The 9,346-nt window shown below is 35.6% G+C and overlaps 1 pseudogene; it reads left to right on the top strand.

The window, feature by feature from the left end:
- The first annotated feature begins 6,346 nt into the window (after window positions 1–6,346).
- On the top strand, window positions 6,347–8,671 carry LOC148844354 (uncharacterized; annotated as a pseudogene).
- The last annotated feature ends 675 nt before the right edge of the window (window positions 8,672–9,346 follow it).

Here is a 9,346-nt window from a genome sequence, read left to right as displayed (position 1 = left end):
AGAGCTCGAATAGGGTTATAATAAGGATAAATTGGGTATTTTCAGAAGTTATAACAGTCAGATAACGATAAAAAAAATATTAATCGATTATATAGTATTGGTCTATTTTAGAACAGTAAAAATATACTTAATTAATTAGCTAAGAATTTACCCTTCACTTCACTGGACTAATTTACACTGACATGCCAGTACTGAAATTAGACCAGTAGGACCGATGAACAAAGCATTGCTTGAAAAATTTTTGTCGAGTTTTGGTAAAAAGGTAGATTCATTGTGGAGGCAATTAATTGCAACAAAGCATGGATGCAATCACTCTACTGTTCCTCTTATGATTACTTTGAGGTTTAGTGCTATCCATAACATTGAAAGAAAAATTTTTATTTCCTACCCTATTTTACATCAAATTTGATTTATCCCTAAAATCTAATCCACACAATCTGATCATAGGAATCCTAGATAAACCTAGTTTGTGCAGGTCTGAAAATATCCTAGGTATGGTACAACAAGTACCACATTAGGCTCACTAATTTCCAACTAAGCTTAGGCCAAATCAAACTAAGCCCGACCTAACTCAAAAACTCAGGGCTTGGGCTCAAGTTTCTTTGCATTAGACCCACAAATTTCCAAGTTGAGTTTGTTTCTAATACTTCAATCCCAACTTGGGTCTGGCCTAGATGAAACAAAATTAGAGAACTTCATTAAACGATTAATTAATTATATTGACTAATTAATAAATATGTTAAAAATATTTATTATCTTGTAAGTAATATTAAACATTCATCCCAACACGGGGCTTGCCTAGGCGAGACATAATTAGAGGAATTAATTAATTAATTAATTATATTAGTTAATTAGAAAATTATTATCTTGTAAATAATATTAAAAATTCATGGAGAGAGTTGGAGTGGAAAGAGAAAGAGAGAAGGTTGGGTTGGGTCTTGGCAAAATCGGAACCGACCCGACAAGAATTACTAAGGACCTAGAACTGAATCGGACTTGATAAGGTCTTTAATTCTAGACACAACCAAAATGATTAGGTTCTTTGGTCTAACCTGATGGACCTAATTATAATAAAACTATTGAAAATATCAGGATAATGTATCAGGAACTAAAACCGAACAGATCCAATAGGTTAAGGTCCATCTGGTCCAAATGACCTATTGACAAACCCTAGAGCGAGAGAGGGAGAGGGAGAGAGAGAAGGGGTAATAAATGAAAAGAAAAGAAAAAATAACAATTTTGTGAAAAAATTGTAATTAAATGTTGATGAAACTCTTATAACTATATGAAAATACAATGTGATATGCACAACTAAAAAAGAGGCAATGATTGCTTTCAATGGCATTCTTGTAATTAGTAAAAAACTCAATGTGAAAAATAATGGAACTCTTATATATACTTAGTAGAAAATTTAATGAGACAAATAATGGTATTCTTGTAATTAGCAAATGTTCATGAACACCACAACAACCAATTGTGTCAAAATAGCAAAATATTTCACATAAGCCCATATAACCTTCACACACCAACATTCTTATAACTCTGTATTTCGATGCCTTATGGCATCATTTTAGGGGTATTTTAGACCTTAGACGAACTAATTTGTACCATTTTTCTGTTAAATTCAATGTTGTGACCTCTGAGGGTCCCTATGCAACTTATGAGTAAAAACTGAGAAATTACAGAGTTTTCTACATATTTTGGAAAGCTATTGAGAATTCTAACTGAGAGACGGGGTGTTTTTGTGAAAAACTGAGTATAGGCGGGCGCCTCCTATCTGCTAAACCCAGAAAGGCACCCCTCCTACTATATTAGCATACTCCCCTCTCCTTATCAAACCCTAGGATACCTCCCCATTCATTCTTTTCACATCTAAAAATTTAAAAAGTTTTATTTTAATTTTTAATTTAAAAAAAAAATTATTTTAAATTTTTATTGATACTTAAATTTTTTTTTTTTATTTCGAATAATTAAACTAGACACATTTATTATATTCTTATTAATTAAATTAAGATAGTAATTAATTTGATACACCATTGAAAATTATGGATACATTATGATCATCTAGAATTCACTACAAGAAAATTGGTCTAAATCGGCTTAGGCCTTAAGACCACCGGCTTTGATCTAAGGTGACAGTCTTCATTCCGCCCCCTAATCCTCTTCCGGCTTAGGTCAAGACCGCCGCCCTTGAAGGTCGATCTAAAACGGTTCAATTAACTCTAAACCGGCAATACGTCAAAATCACCGACTTAGCTTTATAAAGGTGGCAGTTTTGACCGCCAGCTTAGATTGTATTTGACCACCACCTTCGGTCAATCAAAATCTTACCTACCTTTCTAGGTGGCGGTCTAAACGCTGGCTTAGGTTCTATTTGATCGCCGCCTTAGGCCAATGAAGATTCTAGTTCCTTCTTAGGTGGCGGTTTAAGCCGTCGGCTTAGTTCCTATTTGACCGCCGCCTTATAGCTTGTTTATGGTTAATTTTTTATACTAGCTTAATTCTATGACAAATCTCAATTTAATACCTGTTTAATAAAAATATCAGGACAATTGATATTGTGACACATAAAAAAAATTAAATAAAAAATGTAATTAAAACAAAAATCTATTAATTGAATTATTTATTATTATAATATCCAAAATAAATTGTTTAAATACAATATCTAATTGATGCATAAAAGTACAAGGAATTAAAAAAATTCCAATTTCCAAGACAATGTAACATGTCTTCCAATGCAAATCCATTAAATGGTTGAACCTGCAAACCATACCATATAAATTGTTAGGGAGTGGATTATGTTTATCGGTAAAAAATTGGTCAATGCTCAAAATACAAGATCAAGTAAAATGAAGTGAAAATCTTTAAAAGAATATTGTTTTCTCACTTTGTAAGGGCTAACTTTGGCCAACTTAGATGTTTGACACTTGAGCTACAAAAGAATGTCGATTTAAGTTATTTATAAGATCAAAATTTTGCAACTGATGATAGTTCGAAAAAATGCAACTAAATTAACCAAATGTCAGTACAGATGTCCTTCGAAGTGGATCCTACAAATGGATCAAAATTTGTGTCTTTCCAAGTGGATCCTACAAATGTCAGTACAGATAGGGGATGCAGTTCTAGTTGAAATCCTAGTAGTATTACAAGGGTTGAAGCTTGCCAAGAGAACCAAATTAACCAATATCATCATTGAAGGGGATTTTAAAGTGGTGGTAGAGTGGGTTTGTAATGAAGATGTCCTTGGTAGTACAAACACATCATGAGGGAGATTTCCGAGTTAAAAAGGGACAGGTTTGTTGTTGTTCAGTGGACTTATAGAACTGCAATGGGCTGGCAGATGGTTAGCAAAGAGAGAATTTGATTCTGGGGGAATGGTTACACAACTCATTCAAAGGGGTCCAGCAAATTGGTTACCAAATTTAAAGAAACTCCACTGCATTAGAACCAGGCTCTCAGACCAAGCCCTTTCAAATTCTAACATATGCCTAACCCAGGCTTACCCAAGTTGCACCCCTTAGGCATTCAGTTCTATGCCATTCCTGCACCCACATCAATCCATTAACCTCCATTAACCTCCATTTCTCTTCTCCAAACTGCCATTCCACAAATAAAAAGGAAACAAATTAAAACTTGAAACAAAAATAATCCAACTTAATCATATCTATAAAGCCTTATTCCAACAGTTGTAGCTTTAGATGCACTAGTCCTGTTTCACTGATCTGATACGTCAAGGGACAGCAATTTTTTATTGCAAATGACCAAACGATATTTTACTAATTTATATGGAGGCCTTCGTATAAAACATGTTAACTCAGCCCTATTATAAACTGTTTTGTATAATTTGGCCCCATATCTTGTGTTCATTCAAGACACGAAATTGTCCAATAGTTACGTCATGGATTTCTGCAAAAATCAGTTATAGATAATTGATAGCAGCAAGAGCTCCTCTATGTGTGTGTTTGTGTGGTTCAAGCAAGCAATTTTTGTTCTTCTTTTATATCTAGTAACAGGGTAGGGTGGGGCCTCTCTTTTAAACCACAATGGAGATTTCGTTCTTATTCCTAGTGAGCTTTGAATTAAGTCTTTGTTGTATAACCATACTCTTGCTGTTTGTTTATGCCTCATAGATGATTCTTTAATTTATAAATGGTAATGCAACTCTATAAAAATAGGGACAAACAATCCCTAAAGGTAGTATAGAATGTTTAATGAGACTGATAAAAAAACATGAATCTAAACAGCGTTAAAATCACTGTAGATGATTGTTATAAAGACTTAACATGTTTTACAGGTAACAAAGCATAATTATTCTCATAAAAATTAGATGAGAATAAAATACCTGTTCAACCAAGTTTAAAACATCCAAGACAGCTGGCTCTTTTAAATAGAGCTTCTTAGCAGCAAGAGAGACGACATGGTTGATGAATTCCTTGACAAGAGGAGTGTTTTTATTGGGAACCCACCCTTGAGATATTCGCCCAGATTGGACAAGAGAGCCATAAGCAAACAAACGACCTAAAAGACAATCCCTTACTTCCTGAAATTGCATAAAGAAGGAACTGAAAAATATTACATGCAGAGAGTGACAACTATATACCAGTATTCTTCAAAGCATGATTTAGCATGTACTTACCTGACCCTTCATTGAAGAAGAGACCTCTAACAAATTAACTATTAATTTCATCAAAGACTCCACTCTAATGCTAGGAATAGCACCAACAACAATAGTCAACCCCAATGCAAACCCTTGTCTCGCACACTACAGAAACATCACAATGTTGACAACATGTCTGAAGTCGGCTTCAGAAATTGCACAAATAAGTGGACTGGTTATAACAATATTTAGTAAATCAGCATAATCAATTAGAACCCCAAAGAAAGACATAAAATGTAAATATTGCAAAAACATATTACAGTTTCAACATGCCATATATATCTCGACCAATCATTCTAGATATCTACCACTAGTGAACAATCGGTAACCATTAGACAGCCTTTGCCCTCCACAGGGCTATGTTTGCATGACATGTTAATCCACACAAACTCCATGTAATGGACTAATGGTAAAGGCACTGGATGCATGGATGTGGGCTTATGTTTCACACAGAGAGACTATGGAAAGCCCAGGCTGTCAAACATGGACAGCCAAATGTAGCAGCAAGCATTAGAAAAGGCAAACAGAAGAGGGGCCCAAACATTCTAGAAAATATCAAAAGGCACACTACTGAATAAAAGGCAGGATACAACATGAATCTCAATATCCTCTCCAGTCAATAAGCCATATAAGAGTTTCAAGTAGAATAAGGAGCAGGTAAATTGTACTAGACAGCCACACTATCTCAAGATACCCCACTGGAAAATAGAGAAGCTCCACTTCTACCTCAGGAAGAAGTGGAAGCTCCATAATTGTTCCACATGATCCATGATTTTAGACCCACTCACACACAACCACACACTCTAACAAAATAACCCTGTGCCCCAATCTAGCAGCAGAACATGGAACTGCTCACGCTATCACGAAACCTAGCTATTCGACCACAGGGAGGGCTGAAGAGATGGATAATTGGATCTTTATAAAATGGAAATTCGCTGCTTTTTGCACGCAGGCATATTAGAACACGCCATACTTGAAGATAGCAATTTTCTGCATTCATCCCATGGACAAATAGTATGCCACTTTATGACATATCATTTTGAATCCAGATGAACTAGTAAGTTTCAAAGCATTTTATGGCACCACAGTTCCCATGGGGTGTGGTCACTTTTCTGTGCAACAATCACCATGAACTTTGGAGCTCACTTCTCATCTAGGAACTTGCAGGCCTGAAAAACAATAAAAAGGGAAACAGAGAAAAAGTTCTTATATCCATTTCCTCAGAGGCTCCTTCCAAAACTGTTGACAAAAGGGGCGGTTATTTTAGCAAAAGTATTAAATGTTGCTACACATTTTCAGAAGACATTTGAATCTGCTCTTTTTTTTAATAGTAAAGTTAAGATACTTCCAAAGTTTGTTTCTTTCCAATATGTATCGTTACACCTCCCAAGATTAGTTAGTTCCCATGTTTGCCGATTCTGCTCCCAAGGTGTGTTAATGCATGTCCTTGTTAGTGTAAGTCGGTTCACATTCAACCGACTCCATCTACTATAAAAACCCATCTTCTGTACTGATTCAACCATCAGAGAGAAATACCAGAATACTACTAATTTTCCTCTCGTTCAACTAAGTTCTATTCTGTTTTCTATCATATTTTTTTACAGTATTTACTATTACTATCATCCGCAACCATCAGTGGTATCAGAGCCCGTTCGATCAATCTCTTGGGCGTGATTTCTTCTAAACATAATGTGTGCAGAAGCCAATCGTTCCACCCTTTATCTACCAATCTTCAATGGAGAAATCTATGACTTTTGGTCCATTAAAATGAAGACCTATTTTCGGTCACAAAGTTTATGGAGAATTGTTGAGGAAGGATTTTGCATTGCTGAAGATACTTCCACTCTTTCAGCAAATCAAAAGAAGATCTATGAAGAGAATCAGCAAAAGGATTGTCAAGCACTATTCTGTTTGCAACAAGCAATGGCTGAGGAGATATTTCCTCGAATCATGGGCGCATCAACTACAAAAGAAGCATGGGATACACTGCAAGAGGAGTTTCAAGGATCTGTCATGGTACGCACTGTTAAATTGTTGAAGTTTAGAAGGGATTTTGAAAATCTTAAGATGAAGGATATTGAGACTGCAAAAGATTACTATTCTAGAATAAAAGAAATAGTAAATCAAATGAGAGCCTATTGGGAGACTATTTCTGACAAGAAAATAGTCGAAAAACTTCTAATCTCTTGTAGAGAGAGATATGATCCAATATTTTCGGTGATAGAAGAAACAAATGATCTAGAAAAACTATCACCCACTGAATTGATGGGCTCTCTCGAGACATATGAAAATAGGCGTGACAAGCAGAATGAAAATTCAGTTGAAGCTACCTTTCAGTCTAAAGTTAATTTGCGGTCTCATAAAACAAGTGTTGATGGAAGAAAGTCACAAGGAAAACCAAAAGAAAATAATGACAAGTATTCTTCATGTGGTATTTGCAAGAAGAAAAACCACTTGGAGAAAGATTGCTGGTTCAAAGGAAAACCACAGTGCCAAAACTGTAAAAAATTTGGCCATGTTGAAAAAGTTTGTAGAATCAAGAAAACCCATTAAGCTAATTTTTTAGAAAAGAAAAATGAGGAAAATAATCTTTTTTATGCTTGTCATTCTGCAATAGAAGAAAAAAATGATACTTGGTATCTTGACAGTGGGTGCAGTAACAATATGACTAAAAATGAAAGCATCTTTCATAGTCTTGATAAAATCAAGACAAAAGTCAAAATTGGTAACGACGACTTCTTGGAAGCAACCGGCAAAGGCACCATTGTATTTGACACAAAACAAGGCAAGAAATACATAAATGATGTACTTTTGGTCCCCAATATTGATCAAAATCTATTCAATGTGGGCCAAATGATAGAAATAGGTTACTCTTTACATTTTGGGGGAAACTCTTGCACAATCTATGATAAGCAAGACAAGTCCCTTCAAATTTCAAAAAGAAAAATGATAGAAAACAGATGCTTTTCCATTCAATTGAGAGATGCAAGTTACATAACAATGCAAGCACAAGAGGACAAGTCGTGGCTATGGCATAGAAGATTCGGACACTTTAATTTCCATGGATTAAGGATTCTTCAGCAGAAGAACATGATGCGTGACCTACCAGCTATCAAGGAGTTCAACAATGTCTATGAAGGGTGTATGCTTGGAAAACAACATCGACAACCCTTCCTATCCGGCAAAGCTTGGAGAGCGTAAGAGCCATTGGAGTTAATTCATACAGATGTTTGTGGTCCAATGTATACTCCATCAAATAATCAAAATAGGTTGTTCATCATCTTCATTGATAATTATACTAGAATGACATGAGTTTATTTTTTGCGAGAAAAATCACAGGTTTTTAATATTTTTAAAAAATTCAAAGCCCGTGTTGAGAAGCAAAGTGGTCACAACATCAAGACCATAAGAAGTGACAGAGGCAAAGAATACACTTCTAATGAATTCAACAAGTTCTGTGAAGATGAAGGCATGTAGCATCAACTTACAGTCGGGTACTCTCCAAAACAGAATGGAGTATCAGAAAGAAAAAACAGAACAGTTATGGAGATTGCAAGAGCCATGCTCATGGAAAAGGGTCTTCCCAAAATTTTCTGGGCAGAGGCAGTAAGCACTGTTGTCTATCTGTTCAACAGATGTCCTTCTAAAGATGTGCAAGATAAGACACCAATTGAAGCTTGGAGTGGGCAAAAACCATTAGCAAAGCATCTCAGAGTTTTTGGATGCATATTCTACACCCATGTCCCACAGGAGAAAAGAGGCAAATTGGATGAGAAGACTGAGAAAGTAATTTTCTTAGGCTATAGCACTCAATCAATAGGCTATCGAGTCTATAGCTTAAGTAAAGAAAAACTCATAATCAGTTGAGACATAAGCTTTGACGAGGATGCTGCATACAATTGGGAGACAAAAGAAGTTGAAAGAAAGGCTATCAACTTGCCTCTATTACCAAGTCAAAGAATTGAAGAAGATCATGATCAAATCAGTTTGCCAACACAATCGGAACCGGAATAAGCTTCACAGTCTACTCTGGATTCACCACCAAGGCGAACTAAATCCTTAACAGAAATATATGAAGCATGCAATTTGATGATCATAGAACTAGAAAGATTTAAAGAAGCTTTTAAGGAAGAAAAATGGAGAAAAACTATGGATGAAGAGATAAAAATGATTGAAAAAAAATGAAACTTGGGAGCTTGTGGATCGTCCACAAGACAAATACACTATTGGAATTAAGTGGGTCTACAAGACAAAGCTTAACTCAGATGGCTCGATCCAGAAGCTTAAAGCAAGGCTAGTTTCCAAAGGATACTCACAACAATATGGTATCAACTACAATGAGACATTTGCTCCAGTTGCTCGCCTTGACACAATCAAGGCATTGATAGCACTAGTTGCACAGAAGAAATGGAAAACTTTTCAACTTGATGTAAAATTTGCATTCCTCAATGGCTATCTTAAGGAGGAAATCTATATGGAGCAACCTCAAGGGTTCATGGTGCAATGACAAGAAGACAAAGTTCTCAGATTAAAGAAGGCACTATATGGCTTAAAACAAGCTCCACGAGCTTGGTACAACAGAATCGACAATTACTTCTTGGAGCAAGGATTGAGGAGGAGCTATAGTGAGCCAACACTCTACATCAAAACTCAAGGTACAAATGACACTCTCATTGTTTCTCTATATGT

This window comes from Nelumbo lutea, chromosome 8, assembly GCF_056320005.1.
Source record: "Nelumbo lutea isolate HS-2025 chromosome 8, American lotus-T2T, whole genome shotgun sequence".
Taxonomy (NCBI): Eukaryota; Viridiplantae; Streptophyta; class Magnoliopsida; order Proteales; family Nelumbonaceae; genus Nelumbo; species Nelumbo lutea.
This window is presented reverse-complemented; position numbering and strand designations above follow the sequence as displayed.